The 18908-nt window shown below is 39.2% G+C and overlaps 1 protein-coding gene across 3 annotated transcripts in view; it reads right to left on the reverse strand.

The window, feature by feature from the left end:
• Positions 1-18908, reverse strand: part of LOC127647493 (protein shisa-9-like) — an 88202-nt gene that overhangs the window by 13297 nt on the left and 55997 nt on the right. The gene's annotated exons all lie outside the window — the stretch shown is intronic.

Consider the following 18908-nt stretch of genomic DNA (forward strand, 5'->3'; position numbering starts at 1 on the left):
ATCTCATTTGTGATTTTCTTTGCTACGGGTGTGTGTGTGTGTGTGTGTGTGTGTGTGTGTGTGTGTGTGTGTGTGTGTGTGTGTGTGTGTGTGTGTGTGTGTGTGTGTGTGTGTGTATGTGTGCGATCGTGTGCAATTTATGTCCAATTTAAAGGTGGACAAGATTGGTGAGTAACGAAATACATGTAACTGGATTACCTATTTAAAGTGCAAACTATAAGTAACTGTATTCCACTACAGTTACAATTTAAATAATTGGTATTTAGAATAAATTCAAAATATATTTTGATTATTGTAATTTGTATCATTTAATATTTAGTTTCAGATGGAAAACATTTATACATATAAATGATGTGATCCAAAGTGCATTTGAACAGCGGTGAAACACTTTCTCATGATGTGTTACATTCATACGAGCAGACAGAGAAGTACGTTTGAAGTCAGTTTGGAGCAGAAGAAATAGAAATAAACCTTGTGTAAATTGTCAGCTTTACGCTAAGCTAAAATGCTATTTCTAGCCATTTTGCATGCGCATGTTACCAGACACAATCATATTGTTTTATCATGAAAATTTAAGTTGGATCATATTTTTTTTCTAGTAAGACTTTTGATATTAGGGTAAAAATCATATTCCTGATGATAATTGTTGTATTGTTTTCCTGTAGATATATCTAAAAATCCATAAAACAAGATCAATTTGATTCATGTTGTTTTAGAAACAACACTGCATCAGATATTTAGGTGTTTCAGAGAATGTATTTTTAACATGTGTATTTTGTCTCACTGTACTGTACAGAGTTTTATAGTCAAAACAAGTTAAATCTACCAGTGCTGAAGAAGTAATCCAAAGTATTTAGAACACGTTACTGACTTTGAGTAATCTAACGGAATACGTTACAAATTACATTTGACAGCATGTAATCTGTATTCTGTAGTGGAATACATTTCAAAAGTAACCCTCCCAACCCTGAAGGCGGATGCATGCAAGACACTCTATATGCCGTGTGTCAGTAAAGGTCAGGTTATTTAGGACACGCATCCTGTGTCCTCTCCCCTTTGGGCTGGGGTGTGAGGTCACTGACCCGATTCTGTCAGATCACTTTGTGCTTGTGTGTATGTGTGTGTATGCACTTAACGTATATATGTTAGTTAAAATGTATGTTAAGGCTTTTAGGGCGAAAGGACAGATCGTTACACACAGACATTCACACACACACACTCTCACACACACGCAGTCCAGATGCAATTAAATAAAAGCAAATGGACGCAGGTCCTAGAGTCAGGTTAATTTTTGTCTATGTGTGTGCCTAGCATGCCATTTATTGACAATGTCTGACACATTTTTAAAGGGTTAATTGTGCGTACACGCAATCACATATAGAACTGTGTTGCACTTTAGGTCACATTCTGTACTGTCTAGTATTTGTTGTCTTTTATTGTATTCAGTCGGTACTCTTGTCCAGATCTACTTTAAACGTGACAATTTATTTACATATTTACATGTTTGTTTGACAATTGATTATTAAGTATTAGGCTCTTTGAAAAGCAAATTGTTATTTGAACAACAGCAAGCCAAACTTAAACATTTATGGATTCTATTGAATCACATACAAAATATCAAACCAAGCAAAAGCAATAAATATATACAGTATACAGTATATATAGGTCTAAGATTGGCCGCAACCCACCGCCTTTCTTCAGTACGATGAAGAAGGAGCTGTAGAACTCCTTCTTCATCTCTGCTGGAGGGATAGGCTCTATCACGTCCATCTCTAGAAGGACTGTGATTTCCGCATGCAGAACTGTTGCATCCTTGCCTACTACTGAGGAAAAACAGACGCCATTGAACTTGGATGGGTGCCTGGCGAACTGAATCGCGTAGCCGAGTTGGATCATCCTGACCAGCCAGCATGACGGGTTGGAGAGTGCTAACCATGCCTCCAGACAAGGGGTACCAAGGGGATAATCGCCTTTGACGTACCTGTGGATGGGGCCTCACGGCAAGGCGGAGCAGGAGCTGCCATGTCGAGATTTCTCACGTCCCGAAATCATGGCTGTGCTGAGAGAAATGTTAGAGCACTTACCTTGCTCCGCGTACCCACCATTGGACTGTTCTGCGACGGGAGAGGAGGCTGGGCGTCCTCGTAGCGTATCACATACGCCTGATTGTGGGTATGTGGGTGTCAAAGCTGGGTGTGTGAAGGCAGAAGATTTGCGTCTGCAGCGCCACTGCTGCGAGTGTTCAATGTATGGCTGTTGTGACAACTGAGTGTGTGATCCAGAGAATGAGGAAACTGCTTTTTAAAATTAAAGTCCTGGAGCCCCTTGGGCATGTGGCAAATCCTAACAAAAGTGAACAAAAGATTCTTCTCCTGGCCCTCCACTGGGGATGGAGTGGTCTATGTACCACCTCCTAGTTTACAGCGGGTCTCCTCACCCCTGGGTCGCCGGTCTCAGGGATGCTTTGAAGCCCTCCTGGGGTTCTTGGCACCAGACTGAGGGACAGGGGCCGTCAACGTCCTGTGGACGCCTCTGCAATGAGCAGACGGGGTGCGGGATCTCGGCAGCCTGTAGGTGGAATCACGCCTATCACGCAGGATGTGCTGGATGGCCTCCGTCTGCTTCTTGACTGTCAAGAACTGCTGGGCAAAGACCTCAACAAGGTCGCCAAACAGGCCACCTTGAGAGATGGGGGCATCAAAAAAGCAAACCTTGTCGGCGTCCCACATCTCTACTAGGTTAAGCCACAAGTGGAGCTCCTGGACCATCATAGTGGACATCACCTCCCGAGAGCCCGCACTGTATCCTTCATCACCCGTAGGGTGATGTCGGTCTCCGAGCACAGCTCCTGCATTAATCCTGGGTCAGGACTACCCTTGTGCAGCTCTTTCAGTGCTTTGGCCTGGTGGACTTGCAAGAGAGCCATGGCACGCAAGGCGGAGGAAGCCTGTCCAGCATCACTGCGTTTTGCGGGCATAGGTGCACCGCAATCGCTTGCTCCACCTGAGGAACCTCTGTGTACCCCCTGGCCACCCCACCATCGAGGGTAGTGAGAGTTGAGGAACTTGTGAGAAGGGACCAGGCAGTAAAAGGTGCCCGCCATGACTTTGTGAGCTCCTCATGAACTTCTGGGAAGAAAGGAACTAGGGGCAGAGCATGGCTGTGTGCGTCACTCTAAGCCCAGGAACCAGTCGTCCAGCCGCGAACGCTCAGGGTAGGGTGCAGGGTTCCAATCACGGCAGCCTGGGCAAGCATGGCCATCAGCTCCGCGTCGGCCTCTGACTGGGCGATCACACCAGATGGTGGGATGTTACAGTCTTCCACGTCAGACTGTAACAGCCCGCTTTCCGATGCTGAGATCGATACCTGATCCTCCTCCCGAGCCCCGAATGAGCCATTAAGCTCGCCCTGGGGCGAGACACCTGACTCATCCATGAACTCGACAGCCAGACCAGTGGAAAAGCTCCCATTGAAGCCCCAAAAAATCACCCCCAAATCACCCTGAATGTGTTCACAGCATTCCAGACAGGGGTTTGCTGTGCTTTTTATAATGACACTCAACACTGGATCCTGTTTTGGCTTAATGGAAGTATTTGGAACTATTTTCTTTGGCGGAGCAAAAATAAATACCCATATTTTGTCTAAAATACATGTTAATCACTTCTCTCTCACACTCTTTGCCTTAACTGTAAGTATTTTTACATCATTCTCCAGAGTGAGTAAGGACATATAGAATAAGAAGTCTTTAAGTGTCCACACACAGATATAGAGTTTTTCTCTGGAGGCTTGTTTCAGAATAGAGGTGTCAGACACTGCATAATAAAAGTTGTGACAACTGCATATTCCCTTGCTTCCTTATTTTTATATCTAATGTTTATTTCTTCAATTTTCATGTTGTGAAAGACAGTGGAATCACCTTGCTGAATTACCTTGTCAGGTACACTGAAAGCTGTCTATATTCGGGTGTGAAAAAACAGATAAGACGTCTATAAGGTAAAGATATTCTTTATTTAACAATACAAATTACCACTTTTGCTTTAGTGGCTTAATAAACAATGTTGGTTTGCAATTTAGATCTGTTTAATTAAGACTGAGTAGTCGTATTGCCTCCTTCCTGCTCTTTCATGTGAAGTATACAACTATGTTCTAAGCCAACAAAGCACCGCGTTGGATGATTTCATGTCTGTTGCACAAATGAAGTGAGACAAGTTATGATCCAAATGTAATACTTAAGTTTTATTGAAATCCCTAAGCTTTAGTTTTATCAATACTACTAACAGTGATGCTTTCTTTAGTAAACAGCACTAATAAACATTTCTCCTGAAAGCCATTTTTGAACTTTTTTGCTGTAGTCTGCATGTCTTAAAGCTTGTAGAACTGTACCCCGCTCTCTGTTCTGGACTCAACGTAGCGATTTCTGGTGTGTGTTGATTGGCTATGATTGGTGCTTTGCAAGCTGGTCTGAAATCAGCTGTGAGGGTGAATTTTCTGCCTGAAGAGAGAATTCCTGGTGTGCCAATGCACAATGCCTGGAAGTCAGCACTGCTCCAAGTTCTCGCACTGGTGGACTGACATTATGAGCATGAAGCTCTGAGCGATTTTCTGTGGTCAGGCTGCAGTTGTAATCTAATAATCTAATAATATAAAGTAAATTACATGCAGACACAGGGTTCGGCCTCTGATTCCATCAGACCGATTCAACATCACTGTCTCACACTATAACACCAACCACTAGCTCTTTCTTACACTCGCTGGATTTGTCCTCTTTCTGTCCCCCACTCCCTCACATTTTTCTGCCCTGTCTGGTCATGTTATTTCATAATTACCATCACTGATTGCAGTGCTATCAAAAAAAATCAACAACAAATCATAAAATGTTCAAAGTTCAATTTAGGACCCATTGATAAATGCTACTAATTGACATGTTCCCTAGATGGGAAGGTTATGGTTGGGGAGGGTATTATCAGCCAAAAACTGCCCAAAGTCTGTTCACGGATCGTCTGAAAACTGAAAAGACCTTTCTCAATCTGGTAAGCTCTCAGTGGCGGATTTAGGCATGGGTGACATGGGCAGCCGCCTGAGGCTGCATCTTGCCGGGGGTGGCACGGACCCCCACCCCCTTCAGAGACTTTTTTTCAGTGCCACCCCTAAATGGCATATAAAAACAAAAAGAACTGTGATTGGTTGCATTTCATGATGCTCAGTCTAATTGGAGCCAGTTCTTTACCAGAATAAACTGCAAAGTTGACCAGACCTTTTGCTGTTTAGTCAAAGGTCTGGCTACGCAAGACAAGGGTTATGTTTAGGATTGTTTGTAATGTTATATGTAATGGTCTTCCAGGATTATCAAAGGATGCTGATCCAGGTATATGTCTTATTTGGATAAATAATGTACCTCTAAAGACCCTAATACAACACCTTAGCCTAGCCCTAAAATCAGAGGCCAATGATTAGTAAATAGTAATATGGGGCAGTGGTGGCTCAGTGGTTGAGGCTCAGTGTTACTGACCAGAAGGTCAGGGGTTCAAGCCCCAGCACGACCAAGATGCCACTGTTGGGCCCTTGAGCAAGGCACTTAACTCCAGGTTGCTCCGGGGGGATTGTCCCTGTAATAAGTGTACTGTAAGTTGCTTTGGATAAAAGCATCTGACAAATGCATAAATGTAAATGCATAAAAATATGGTTACAGGACCATGTCCTACTTGAGCAAACAATTTTAAGCGGGTAGATTATATTAATAATTATAGAAAAAAACCTGGGTCCGGATTCATGAAAAATCTAGTTACTACAGAAAATGTTTTTTAGGATAAACTAAGAAGTTCATAAGAAGGTATCTTGCCATTAATGTTGTGGTCTAAAACATACATATGCATTAAAATTTACAGCAAAGGCTAAAAAATGGCAACAAATTATAAATGGATTCAACTAAATAACTAACCGAAACTGGGCATGCAGCTTAGTATACACAAATGTTCCAGCCCAATCACTCATCCCTGTTCTCTCCATGCTCCTCTCTTTTTCCATTACCGGTACTCATTTCACATGGTGGACGATTTCTCAGACCGGAGTTAAGTAACTTAACTGCTAAATGGTTATTTAACTGTAGCTCACTACCACAGTCCCACCTCCCCATGGGAGACTGTTGTTTGCATCATAAGCATTAAATATTTTATGATGAACTGGTAACCTGGTGAGGTATGGACACTGATCTGATATGCAAGGATAGACGTAAGACAGCAATTTCGTGTCTGAATTTGCTTCTCTGGATTTATTTAATTGCATGTTCCTCCACCATTTCTTGGAGAAGTGTAGATTAATATTGATCAATTAATCATTGGGGATTGGTGTTAATCAATATACTATTGAATCTGACACTGACCCAAACACACCTCATTCGTTTCTCTGCTTTTGTTGGCTGTTTCAAAAGATACATAGGAGCCTCATTATATGCTGAGTTTTGATCAGAAATCAAAGTGGGGATTATAATTACAGTAGCGTCACTATAGAATCACAATGGAGTCACAGTGTCACAATAGAAACCACAATGGAGCTCAAGTAAAACTCAAGTAACAATGGAGAGTCATATTGAAGAGAGTAATGGATTGAGCCTTACAGAATAGTCCATGAAAGTGCAGCCTTTTCTGTCTGAAACTAAGGAAGTCTAAAAGCAGTCACAGTATGGAGCACCCAGCACCAGCCAAATGCGGGTATTTCATGCGCAGTGGCAAATACTTTTTCTCATCTACCCGCTACTGTGGCGAGTGACCTGTAAGACGTCTCAGAAAGAAAAAAGAAAATGAAAGAAAAGACATCAATATGTGTGTCTGATTTGCTGTTTGTTCAGACGCGTGCAGCAAGAGCGTGTCTTGTGTAACACGAGCATGTAAAAAGACTGAGTTCTCAGTCTTTTTTTTTTCTGTTTCAGTCAACTGCAAACAGTTTGCTGGAATAGTGTCATCTATGAGAATGCTTCAAATGACCTCAGACCATCGCAGGATATGCTCTGAGTATAGTTCGCTTTATTTCAAGCAGTTTGTGCTTAACATGCATTGTAAAAACAACTCTGCTTCATTCTCTGTTTCATTTCAGTATGTGTATATATATATATATATATATATATATATATATATATATATATATATATATATATATATATAGAGATAGAGATAGATAGATAGATAGATAGATAGATAGATAGATAGATCTATAGCTATTTTATTCGTTAAATGAAGCTTAACATTGTCTTAGTGTTTGTTTTTGAGTTGCCACAGTATGCAGAAGACTGGCAAGTCTTAAGGTCAATATTAGGCCAAAAATGGCAAAAAAGAAACAGCTTTCTCTGGAAACTCGTCAGTCAATCATTGTTTTGAGGAATGAAGCATATACAATGTTTGAAATTGCCAAAAAACTGAAGATGTCATATAAAGATGTACACTACAGTCTTCAAAGACAAAGGACAACTGGCTCTAACAAGGACAGAAAGAGATGTGGAAGACCAGATGTACAACTAAACAAGAGGAGAAGTACATCAGAGTCTCTAGTTTGAGAAATAGACACCTCACATGTCCTCCGCTGACAGCTTCATTGAATTCTACCCGCTAAACACCAGTTTCATGTACAACAGTAAAGAGAAGAATCAGGAGGTCTTATGGGAAGAACTGCAAAGAAAAAGCCACTTTTGAAACAGAAAAACAAAAAGAAACGGTTAAAGTGGGCAAAGAAACACAGACATTGGACAACAGATAATTGGAAAAGGGTGTTATGGATCTTAACCCCATTGATCTTTTGTGGGATCAGTTAGACTGTAAGGTGTGTGAGAAGTGCCTGACAAGACAGCCACATCTATGGGAAGTGCTGCAGGAAGTGTGGGGTGAAATGTCACCTGAGTATCTGGACAAACTGACAGCTAGAATGCCAAAGATCTGCAAAGCTGTCATTGCTGCACATGGAGGAGTTTTGATGAGAACTGATTGAAGTAGTTTCAGTATTTTTTTCAAATTGTAATAGTAATTTTTCACATTGTTGTCCTGACTATACATTGTGATCAGTTGAATGCAACTTTTATGGAAAGAAATTGGTTCTTTTATTCACCAGAGCAGAATCTGTACATTATTCCAAAGTTTTGGCCATATATATATATACAGTGAGGAAAATAAGTATTTGAACACCCTGCTATTTTGCAAGTTCTCCCACTTAGAAATCATGGAGGGGTCTGAAATTGTCAACGTAGGTGCATGTCCACTGTGAGAGACATAATCTAAAAAAAAAATCCAGAAATCACAATGTATGATTTTTTAACTATTTATTTGTATGATACAGCTGCAAATAAGTATTTGAACACCTGAGAAAATCAATGTTAATATTTGGTACAGTAGCCTTTGTTTGCAATTACAGAGGTCAAACGTTTCCTGTAGTTTTTCACCAGGTTTGCACACACTGCAGGAGGGATTTTGGCCCACTCCTCCACACAGATCTTCTCTAGATCAGTCAGGTTTCTGGGCTGTCGCTGAGAAACACGGAGTTTGAGCTCCCTCCAAAGATTCTCTATTGGGTATAGGTCTGGAGACTGGCTAGGCCACGCCAGAACCTTGATATGCTTCTTACAGAGCCACTCCTTGGTTATCCTGGCTGTGTGCTTCGGGTCATTGTCATGTTGGAAGACCCAGCCTCGACCCATCTTCAATGCTCTAACTGAGGGAAGGAGGTTGTTCCCCAAAATCTCGCAATACATGGCCCCGGTCATCCTCTCCTTAATACAGTGCAGTCGCCCTGTCCCATGTGCAGAAAAACACCCCCAAAGCATGATGCTACCACCCCCATGCTTCACAGTAGGGATGGTGTTCTTGGGATGGTACTCATCATTCTTCTTCCTCCAAACACGGTTAGTGGAATTATGACCAAAAAGTTCTATTTTGGTCTCATCTGACCACATGACTTTCTCCCATGACTCCTCTGGATCATCCAAATGGTCATTGGCAAACTTAAGACGGGCCTTGACATGTGCTGGTTTAAGCAGGGGAACCTTCCGTGCCATGCATGATTTCAAACCATGACGTCTTAGTGTATTACCAACAGTAACCTTGGAAACGGTGGTCCCAGCTCTTTTCAGGTCATTGACCAGCTCCTCCCGTGTAGTTCTGGGCTGATTTCTCACCTTTCTTAGGATCATTGAGACCACACGAGGTGAGATCTTGCATGGAGCCCCAGTCCGAGGGAGATTGACAGTCATGTTTAGCTTCTTCCATATTCTAATGATTGCTCCAACAGTGGACCTTTTTTCACCAAGCTGCTTGGCAATTTCCCCGTAGCCCTTTCCAGCCTTGTGGAGGTGTACAATTTTGTCTCTAGTGTCTTTGGACAGCTCTTTGGTCTTGGTCATGTTAGTAGTTGGATTCTTACTGATTGTATGGGGTGGACAGGTGTCTTTATGCAGCTAACGACCTCAAACAGGTGCATCTAATTTAGGATAATAAATGGAGTGGAGGTGGACATTTTAAAGGCAGATTAACAGGTCTTTGAGGGTCAGAATTCTAGCTGATAGACAGGTGTTCAAATACTTATTTGCAGCTGTATCATACAAATAAATAGTTAAAAAATCATACATTGTGATTTCTGTTTTTTTTTTTTTAGATTATGTCTCTCACAGTGGACATGCACCTACGATGACAATTTTAGACCCCTCCATGATTTCTAAGTGGGAGAACTTGCAAAATAGCAGGGTGTTCAAATACTTATTTTCCTCACTGTATATATACACACACACAGTATATATGTATATGTATGTGTTGTATTAAATAATAGTAAAAAGTTCACATTAAACCTAAAATGTTCCTCTATTTCATTTTCTTTAGGCAGTATTAACTGCACTAATTAAACGCAAAGCACACACAAAATCGATGGAACACAGTAGAAATTATTAGGCAACATTATTTGGGGAACAAAAAGGGAATTCAGGAATTCTATTCATTTAAGCACAGATTAAGTGAAGTAACAAATTGTTGTAACCATTTTATGAAAGTGGAATATGGGTTGCGTTGAACTTTCTAGGCGTGAAATGAATGTGAAGTCCACAGGCATCATCAGAAAGGTCCTTTTGAGGAGGTGGCTATATAAAAAAGTTTTACTTCTTCATTATTTTAATTGCTTTTTCATTTTGTTTGAAGTGCAGTTTAAATTTAGAAATATCTTTGGTTTAAGTTTTTCATGTTTCAATAAATTATTTTAAATTTCAAAGCAAAATCAAGACAGCAAAAATAAGTAACGTTCCTTTGGTAGTGGGGCAGGGGAGTTGGCGATGTTATCGGATATTGCAGTATTTATTTATTTTTTTAAATATTGTGAAAATATTTATTGCATATTGCCTAGCCCTAAGTTGTAGTAACCAATAGAGCAGGGGTGGACTGGCCATCAGCAGAACCGGGACTTTTCCTGATGGGCCGGTCGTGAAATGGGGCCGAATGGGACACGATAATCCGCGTTATACAGAACAGGTCACAAAACGGCGCTCCGATATGCCGAAGGGGGCAGCGATATGCAGAAAAGGAACCCCAACCTGGTCAACAACTTTTGGGCAAGATTCCCAGCCAATGTCTCTTCCTAGTCCACTCCTGAAATAAACTATATAACACTTATAAAATATGACAATGATCTCATAAATTTAACTTCTATCTTAAATATATATATATATATATATATATATATATATATATATATATAGCTGTATATTTTTAGCTGTAAGGCGGGACTTCCATTCCTAACAGCCAACATATTTAGCATCACAATTTCTCCCATTCATACAGGAATGACCTGTCTCATCCTTATAATGTATCTGGTAACAGTGAGATCAAAATAGTCACAATTTGTCACAATAGAATAATAAGGGGGTCAAAACATGATCTCAAAAGAGTCACAGTGATGTCACAATAGAGTCAAAATAGAACTACAATTGAGCTACAATGGCGTAGCTAAACCCTGCACAACCCTTCACAAAACTTTTAGAGCGATCCATCATTGAAGAACAATATGTGCGGAGGAAAAGCCATGTGATATCTGTCCATGGAGTCCATTGAAGATGGATTTCTGTTCTCTGAGGGTGTGCAGTCCCTCTGGGTTTAAATTCAATCAAACACACCCTGCTTGCCACAGGAAACACTGTATACATTAATAATGCATCATCCCACTCAGGAAGAAAGAGCAATCAACATGCATATTCATATAGCTTTTTAAATATTACTGCCCAGCCCTTTAAGGCTTTGAAGAGCATTTTATCGCAAGGATGAGAGAGAAGGAGAGTGAGAGAGAGCGAGCGAGAGAGAGGGAGGACAAGAAAGTAAAAAATGATGTGATATGCACAAGAAATATTGACTGCCACAAGGGAGAAAGTAAAGGCTATGTAGCCTTGCGTTATTGCTTAAGAAGTGAAATTGAGTTTGTCTGTGCATGTTTGTGTGATCAGATCTTTTCTAACGGCCATTTAAGTACACACTTAGAATTGACTTGAATTTTTCCCCCCATTCTGATGGTTGATGTGAACATTAACTGAAGCTCCTGACCCATATCTGCATGATTTTATGCACTGCAACCACACGATTTGCTGATTAGATAATCGCATGGATGATTGTTGGTGCCAGACAGGCTGTTTTGAGTGTTTCAGTAACTGCTGATCTCCTGGGATTTTCATACACAACAGTCTCTAGAGTTGACTCAGAATGATACCAAAACCAAAAAACATCCAGTGAGCGGCAGTTCTGTGTATGTAAACACCTTGTTGATGTGAGAGGTCAACATTGAATGGCCAGACTTATTCGAACTGACAGTAACTCGGATAAACGCTCTGTACAACTGTGGTGAGACGAATATAGCTATGTATAAATTATAAGTTAACATTTTTATAGTAAGAATGTTAAAATGTTAGTTAACGGGATAGCTCAAATGCAAATGATATCATCATTTGCTCACTCTCATGCCATCCCAGATGTGTATAACTTTCTTTCTTCTGCTGAAGACAAATTATGATTTTTGTTTTAGAAGAAATATCTCAGCTTTGTGGATGAGAGACAGATCAATATTTAAGTCCTTGGCTTTTTTACTATAAATCTCCACTTTCATTTTCAGATGTAAAAGTGAAACTAAACAGTGCCACATGTGACTTAAGGATGCGAAAGTGAAAGTGGAGATTGATTGATTTTATGCTGCCTCTACGTGCTTTTTGGAGCTTCAAAGTTCTGGCCACTATTCACTTGCATCGTATGCAACTAAAGAGCAGAAATATTCTTCTAAAAATATTAATTTGAGTTCTGCAGAATAAAGAAAGTCATACACATCTGGGATGGCATGATTGTGTGGAAATTATAAGATAATTATTATTTTTCAGTGAACTATCCCTTTTAATAATTATTTTGTGGGTTGGATGGATGAGAGTTGCATTTTTTTGGTATGGGTGGATGGATGGATGCACTTTTTTGATCCCTAAGGGGAAATATTGTAGATGGTCAAGGACGCACACCTGCTACACACACGGGGCGGTTCTAGGGTCAGTGGATATTCGGGGCTTAGCCCAGACCTCTGTGGATACACAAAGGGGGCCATCCTTTGATGAAATATTGGAATATAATACACTTTATAATCATTTTTTCTGTGAGATGTAATTTATAAAGTAAATCTTTAAATATTACTGAAACTAAAACTAAGAGGTCCCACTAACTTTTGTTCCATCTTCAGTTACGCTCTAAAATTATAATGTGACAAAAATAAAAATAAAAAACACTAAATTGTCACAAAAACAATTTAAACAATTTAAAACATTGTGAACTGTCAAATACACGTTGCCGTTTCTGTGTCAAAATAAAAGCTCCTTGTGAAGTTGAAGTAAATGCGACAGCACTTTTGATGTCAAAATAAAAGCCCCAGGTGAAGATGAAGTAAACAGGACATATTACTTTTGTTAATGCAAATATAATAATATTTATGAAATATTTATGAAAATTATTGAATTTCACTCTCCCTTGTGTTTATTTAGTGAAAAACTAATTATTTTAAATAGATTTATATTTAATATCTTTAAGAATTGAATCTATTTGGCTACAGTGGCTGTTTGGATGATGTGACGGTTCCTCAGATTTAAAAGTAAATAAATAAATGTTTGATCCATTTCAGAGCAAATGCATAATTATCGAGCTATATCGAATATCGCAAATAGGCTGAAAAATATCGAGATTAAATTTAAGACATATCGCATAGCCCTAATTCGCATGAGTGCTGGAAAGTAGCTGCCAATTGGAATTATTGATACTGTACAAATAAAAGTATTATTAATATATATAAAGTTTTAGGGGTGTAACGGTTTATCGTGGGACGATGTATCATAGTTCAAAAATGTGGAGATGAGCATTGTGGAGATTGGACTATTTTATTTATTGTTTTTACTTATTTTAGTGTCTGTTCTATCCAATAAATGCGACGCCCTATGCATACTTCACAAGGGTATGCAAATGTTGCTTCATTGTACACTAGCAGCAGGTATTGATGAGTTCAGTTGAAACTGATGTGGAGAACGAGAAATGATAAACAATGATCATCATCTAATATTATCTAATTCTCAGGCTGATACATGCTTCGGAAGCACTTAACAGTCAGTAATATGAATCCTCATGATAAACGAGCAATGGGTGTTCATGCTTCTGCGGTTAACATCTATATGATTTAATATGGAACATCAATGAAACACAATATAATAATGCGGTTTAGCGTGAGGGATCCAATTTCCATTTTAAGCGCCAAAATAAATATGCACTGTGAGAGAAAATGATAATTATAGTGTTTTATTAATCTCATATATCTAATTTTGAATACAATGCATAATAATTCAGTGGAGGAATATAATCCTAACATCAGTAACCTTATAAAAGCTATTTTATTCAACATGGAGGGGGTCCCCTCATGGGGGCTGCCATGTTGAGATCATATGACAGTCCGAATACTACTCACTTTATCTCAGTAACCATGCTGTAATTGGACACGTTTACTCATAAATTAAATTAATCATGGCTGACTGTCAATAGTGAATTTCTACAATGGCATTGGTAGCTGAAACCTGTTGCGTTTGAATGATGCTGCATCCACACCACAATGTGTCAGTGTAAGTATGAAGAGACAAATTAAAAAAATTACTGAGTGCACCTTTAAAAGTAATAATAAAAAAAAGTTAAATCTTAACTTTTTTGATTCAGGCTTTGTTCAAGTGATGAACTGAACCGAACGAACCGTGAATTTAGTATTGTGAATCGAATTGAATCATGAGATGAGAGCCATTACACCCCTAAATTATATGGTACTGGTACTTCTGTTATCACGACAAGATGAAAAACAATTTGGCGGCTTTACAGAAAACATTCGTGGCTTAAGCCCAGCCGTAGCACCGGCCATGAAGATACAACTGCTGCATGAGTAAACTGCTAAAGACACTACCGTTCTAATTTTTCTGCATCTCATTGGAATGTAACTAATTTAATGACACATACTCCACTAGATCTTCAAGCTACACACACACACTAGAAGATTCACACCGAAACATCATTATCAGCACAGGAAATCAGTGAGTCAGACTTCATGTGTTTCCCAAAATATGAGATTCAGCAATCTGCAGTAAGTAAGGCCCAGCCATTTATAAAGCTGATGGACCAATGCAAGAACAGTTCGTACATACACTCAATTACGTGTGTGTGTGTGTGTGTGTGTGTGTGTGTGTGTGTGATGAGCGTGTATTTATCACTTTGTGGGGACCAAATGTCCCCATAAGGATAGTAAAACCCGAAATTTTTGACCTTGTGGGGACATTTTGTCGGTCCCCATGAGGAAAACAGCTTATAAATCATACTAAATTATGTTTTTGGAAAATGTAAAAATGCAGAAAGTTTTCTGTGAGGGTTAGGTTTAGGGGTAGGGTTAGGTTTAGGGGATAGAATATAAAGTTTGTACAGTATAAAAACCATTACGTCTATGGAAAGTCCCCATAAAACATGGAAACACAACGTGTGTGTGTGTGTGTGTGTGTGTGTGTGTGTGTGTGTGTGTGTGTGTGTGTGTGTGTGTGTGTGTGTGTGTGTGTGTGTGTGTGTGTGTAGAGAGAGAGAGAGAGAGAGAGAGAGAGAGAGCACTCTCAGTTAAACCTGACTGATGGTCTTACACATTCCACCAGCCTTCTAACCTTCATACCACCTCCAGTCCTAGTACCCCCTCTTCCTGCTCTTCAGTTGGTACCACCCTGTTTAGTCCCTATCTGGGTGCAGTCAGACTGGGTCAATGTACCTGCAGAAGCGGGGTACTTCATCAACACTGTGTAAGCACTCAAATTGGACCATATAACACAGTATGGGCTTTGATCTGTATTGTAAAAACTGATAAGCAGAGAGAGAGTGAGAGAAAAAAAACAGTATGGAGAAATATATAAAAAGAGCAGGAAAGAGGTAGAAAATAGATGATAAAGTGAGGAGAAGATATCTTTGAAGTCCTTCAGAAGCAAACTTGAGTTATTTATGTTGAAATTTGCATTTTGAGAGAAGGGCGCAAAATAAAGGAAGAAAAGAGAGATTTAGAATGACAGGACACAGGGCGAGATGAAGGCATGTTGAACACAGAGACCAGCTGCTCTTCTGTCACAATAAATAACCCTCACTCTTGTCCTCTTTCCTTATGCCTCTCTTCCTATCTCTCTCTCTCTCTCTCTCTCTCTCTCTCTCTCTCTCTCTCTCTCAGTTTATCTATCTCTCATGATGTGCTGATATTGTCACTCTGAAGGCATGTTTCAAAAGTAGTTTGTGTGCATGCCATAGGGTTGTTTATTGTGGTTATTTAATAAAGCAATAAGCCTCTTAAGGCTGTGTATAACAGTGATTTTACTGCGATTATAGGGTGTTGTTAGGCATGATGCAGAAGGGGACACCGATGTTTAAAGGAATGTTCCGGGTTCAAACAAGTTAAGCTTCATCAACAACATCTGTGGCATGCTGTTGACTACCACTGGGAATATTTTGACTCGCCCCTCAGTTAGTATAAACAAAAAGAAAATCAAGTTTACTGTTATGCACTTACAATGGGAGTCTCTTATTGCCTGTTGCTTTATTTTTAATTTAAAAAAGAAAAGAAAAGAGAGACAAGTCGACATTATTTTTTATGGAAATCAACAATATGTTACAAATGCGGTTGATCTACTGAACCTGGAACATTTCATTTAAGCATTATATGTTATACATGAGAACCCAGAACATTCAATTAATAATTTAAAGTATTATTAATATTAATCACAATAAACAATTATTTAGCCAATTAATATGCAGTAGTTCTGGTTTACGTTAGGCTGTTTACGATTGCCAAATAACTTACAAATACAGCATATACGTTTTATAACTGGTTCAGACCTGCCAATCAGATTTTAGCGATGGAACTTTCTGCTTTATAAAGGGGGGGTACATGTTTTACATGTTTTACCCCAACTTTGTCGAGATGCAGGTGTACAACGTCACTCAAATATTGCGACACAGTGCGTGAAACATAGTAAGTAGTACGTTTCATGGTTATGTTCTCTGATAATTGTTCACCTGCTAAACAAGTTATATTTTGTTTCTTCATATCTTCGCAGCATGGACCAACAGAACGCCGTGGTCGGGAACTGGAGATAGTAAGTAAGAATACTCCACATTGGATTTTGAAAGGAACGCAGTGCAAATGGTTGTTTAACTCTCTGATCTGATCTTTCTCTAAATCAGACACTTATATTTAAGGGACAGAATCTTATCCAACACCGCATTTGCAGGGTTTGACTCCATTTGTGGCAGAAAACAGCTGGTTTTAAGGACATCTGAAAACATCTGTCACACATCTGGATGTAAACTGCCAAGGTCAAACTAGATGAGTCTATCACACACACACACACTCATTCATTCCGCCTACAGCTTGTCTGTCTCAGTCGAATATACTCTGGGGGAAGTCACAGACCACATCAGTTTAAATGCACACCAATGTATACACAAATGCATTTAATGCATTACATTGAATTCCAGGAATTATTCACACATGAAAACTGGAAGTATTAACAGTGTTGGGCAAAATACTTTAAGAAAGTATTCTGGGGTAGCTGAGTGAGTAGTGATGCTGACTACCACCCCTGGAATTGTGAGTTTGAATCCAGGGTGTGCTGAGTGACTCCATCAAGGTCTCCTAAGCAACCAAATTGGCCTGGTTGCTAGGGAGGGTAGAGTCACATGGGGTAACCTCCTCGTGGTTGCGATTAGTGGTTCTTGCACACAAAAGGGCGTGTTGTAAGTTGTGCATGGATCGCAGAGAGTAGCATGAGCCTCCACATGCTGTGAGTCTCCACACTGTCATGCACAATGAGTCACGTGATAAGATGCTCGGGTTGACTGTATCAGAAGCGGAGGCAACTGAGACTTGTCCTCCACCACCTGGATTGAGGTGAGTAACTGTACCACCACGAGGACCTACTAAGTAGTGGGAATTGGCCATTCAAAATTGGTGGGAAAATGGGGATTAAATAAAAAGATATTTTTTATAAAATTAAAAAAAGAAAGTATTCTGGGCAAAAGACTGAATAATCTTTCTTAAATGTATTCAGTATTATATTCCGATACATAACATAAAAAGTCACGCATTCAGAATACTTTTAGAAAACAAATTTTTAAGGCAAGGCACAATTAGAAGAATTACGTGCAATCAGTCATTATTATCTTGTCTGAAATGCTACATCTCCACTATTAACCTCTAAGTGAATCTAAATAGCTAGTTTCTTTAAATGACGGTAGATGTAGAGTTTGACACTAATGTTTTTCTTCATGGAAGGCAAACAGAAAACAATTTCATCATCTACACTATTTTAATATTTTAACATTTTAATCTTCTTCCTAATCCATTATTTGATTATTACATTTTGACACAAAATTAGATAAGAAATGCAAATTAAGCAGCAAATTTTACATTATCTAAAGTTTTTCTGTCATCATTTGGTCCTTTTCACATTTTCAGTCTTTGCAGTACTTCTTTCCATATTTACCTATTCATATTATTGTCATTAATAACTGCTATTTCTCAAGAGTTATTCATTCAACATGTTTCTGATGTGGACGTGACTCACCAAATGCTTATCGTGAGCCATCCGTCTTTACTCCGTGTTTACACAGAAGCCGCTTCTGCAGCTGCATAAATGTTTTTACACAGCAACAATTGGGGGAAACCATGTATCATGCTTGCGAATGTTATATTTATGGAAAAACACTTGCCGGCTGTATTGATACTGCTGCACAGCTGACAGTGTGCTGTGTGTGTCTGTGTGGCTTCCAGATATTCAATCCGGGAATCATTATACATGAATGAGAAGTTGCATTACTGTTCTTCAATGCTTACCATCAGAGCTTTTGGTGACCGTGGTCCATTTTTAAAGTATCTCAAAAACACAACCTGCGTTTCTTTAATTGTGTTTTCAAATTAGCTCAATTTGTTGTGAATGCTGGCAACACTGCACTGTTCAGTAAAACTGTTTCCTGATTGATTGACAGGTTTTTTCCTTTTACATCTGCCCTATTTTGTGTTCATTATGAGAGAAGTATTTTAAAAGTATCCTTGCAAAATGTATAAACTAAAGTAACTTTATTCTGTATACAGGTACAAGTAACTTTATTTTTGTATTCTGATTAAGAAACACAGTTACATGTATTTCATTACAGCCCAACCCTGGGTATTTATAATGTGTAGTTGACTCTTAACATGTCCATAAGCATTTTTGTTTGATAAAAAGTAAGATTTGAGGTTAAATATATGAATGTATTGGGGAAAGCATATATTTTAGGTGCTGTTTGTGATCACCATTTCTTTCAGGTTTTCATTCAAATGAATCACCT

Source organism: Xyrauchen texanus, chromosome 8 (assembly GCF_025860055.1).
Source record: "Xyrauchen texanus isolate HMW12.3.18 chromosome 8, RBS_HiC_50CHRs, whole genome shotgun sequence".
Lineage (NCBI taxonomy): Eukaryota > Metazoa > Chordata > Actinopteri > Cypriniformes > Catostomidae > Xyrauchen > Xyrauchen texanus.